General features: G+C 43.8%; 1 pseudogene across 1 annotated transcript; it reads left to right on the forward strand.

Annotated features, from left to right (window-relative positions):
- Positions 1-981: 981 nt before the first annotated feature.
- Positions 982-1921, forward strand: LOC111544370 (annotated as a pseudogene). Its single transcript, XR_002732129.3, has one exon. The product of XR_002732129.3 is annotated as a 40S ribosomal protein S2 pseudogene (transcript).
- Positions 1922-2292: the final 371 nt, after the last annotated feature.

Here is a 2292-nt window from a genome sequence, read left to right on the forward strand (position 1 = left end):
TGTAAGCTTGGTATATCTCAGGATTATTATATGCCTGAAGATATATTACTTTATGAAAGATTATATTAATTCATTTTTGTGAATTATATGTAACATCCACTCTTCTTTGAAAATATGGTTAATAATTATGTTTATAGATATTTTGCCTAATCTTTGGGATTGATTTTGTTATCTTCTTTTGCATGAAATTGAAGCAAACCACTTTGTCAGTTACAATATTCTTGTAATGAACATTCACCGGATGTTTCACTTTTGAAAATTATCAATAATAAGTTAACCGTAGCTCTTTTGTCTGTTGTTAACTATACATAGTTTTTATTTGACTCTGATCCTTTCCTGAAAATACTTGCAATCAGCTACAGGCCAGAATGCTTTGTCTTCAGTAAAGAGGGGCTGTTTCAGAGTCTCATGTGAAAGGACTATGTCAGGTGTTGTGGAGCCCATCCTTCTTAGGCAGCTTTGAGAACACACTGGTAGACTGAATCATGTGTGTTAGAACTTTACTTGAGAAACAAGTGGGTTCATGAGACTGCCACCCCAAGATGAAGCAGAACAATAATGAAATTATACATCAATAAAGTAATGAAAATTGATTGTGATTTTTGATTGAGATGGTGTCCGCATTTCCATGTTCTGTTTTCTGGATATGGAAGAAATTCTCCCTTTTCTCATAAATTGTAATTCATAAAAATTAAGTAGATCATACTTTTGTAAATGGAAAAGGAACATTTGTAAATGTTATCTTTTTCTCCCTGCTTGATCCCTCTAGAATTTGAAAGCTCTTATTGTTTTTTTTTTTCACAGCAATATAGTTATTTGCATATGTTCCATAAAGGCAACCTTACTGTTAGCAGATACAATTGGAGACATTAGTTTTGTTACCAAAATCTTGCCAGGAATATCGTATTTGAGAATGATGTTCATTTAATCTGATATAACCAGATACCTTTAAGAAACTAAGGTGCGCTTCTTCTCCGAGAAAACACCAAATGGCGGATGACGCCGGTGCAGCGGGGGGGCCCGGAGGCCCTGGTGGCCCTGGGATGGGGAACTGCAGTGGCTTCTGAGGAGGTTTCGGCAGTGGCTTCCGGGGCCGGGGTCGTGGCCGTGGACGCGGTCAGGGCCGAGGCCGTGGAGCTCGCGGAGGCAAGGCCGAGGATAAGGAGTGGATGCCCGTCACCAAGCTGGGCCGCGTGGTCAAGGACCTGAAGATCGAGTCCCTGGAGGAGATCTACCTCTTCTTCCTGCCCATTAAGGAATCTGAGATCATTGACTTTTTCTTGGGGGCCTCTCTCAAAGACGAGGTTTTGAAGATTATGCCGGTGCAGAAGCAGACCCATGCTGGCCAGTGCACCAGGTTCAAGGCGTTTGTTGCTATCGGGAACTACAATGGCCACGTCGGCCTGGGTGTTAAGTGCTCCAAGGAGGTGGCCACCGCCATCCGTAGGGCCATCATCCTGGCCAAACTCTCCATTGTCCCGGTGCGCAGAGGCTACTGGGGGAACAAGATCGGCAGGCCCCACACCGTCCCTTGCAAGGTGACAGGCCGCTGCGGCTCTGTGCTGGTGCGCCTCATCCCTGCACCCAGGGGCACTGGCATCGTCTCAGCGCCTGTGCCCAAGAAGCTGCTCATGATGGCTGGTATTGATGACTGCTACACCGCAGCCCAGGGCTGCACTGCCACCCTGGGCAACTTCGCCAAGGCCAACTTTGATGCCATCTCTAAGACCTACAGCTACCTGACCCCTGACCTCTGGAAGGAGACTGTGTTTACCAAATCTCCCTATCAGGCATTCACTGACCACCTTGTCAAGACCCACACCAGAGTCTCCGTTCAGCGGACCCAGGCTCCAGCTGTGGCTACAACATAGGCTTTTTATACAAGAAAAATAAAGTGAATTAAGCCTGTTTAAAAAAAAAAGAAAAGAAAGAAACTAAGGTGAATACTATGGACTCAATGCTTACGGAAAAATTGGCCTATTACTTGACTCACAGCATTCCCAGATTTAATTGTGAGTAAGAAAGGCCACTTCCTGGAAGGCCTAGGACTCTTAAAATACTTTAAGGACTTCATAAAGAGGGGAATTTCATATCCTAGGTGAAATCTGATGGTGAGGTATTGACTTGACTTTCTAGTACCAACGGGCTTTCGGTGCTTTTGAAATTCCAATCTGATATTCCTTTATGAAAACTTCCAGCAAAGCAAACTTAAGAAGACCTATGTGGTAAATTACCATTCTTGCTGCCTCTGTGTAAGTAATGAAGCCAAATAAAATTAGAGCATTCTTATTT

This window comes from Piliocolobus tephrosceles, chromosome 2 (genome assembly GCF_002776525.5).
Source record: "Piliocolobus tephrosceles isolate RC106 chromosome 2, ASM277652v3, whole genome shotgun sequence".
NCBI classification, from domain to species: Eukaryota; Metazoa; Chordata; class Mammalia; order Primates; family Cercopithecidae; genus Piliocolobus; species Piliocolobus tephrosceles.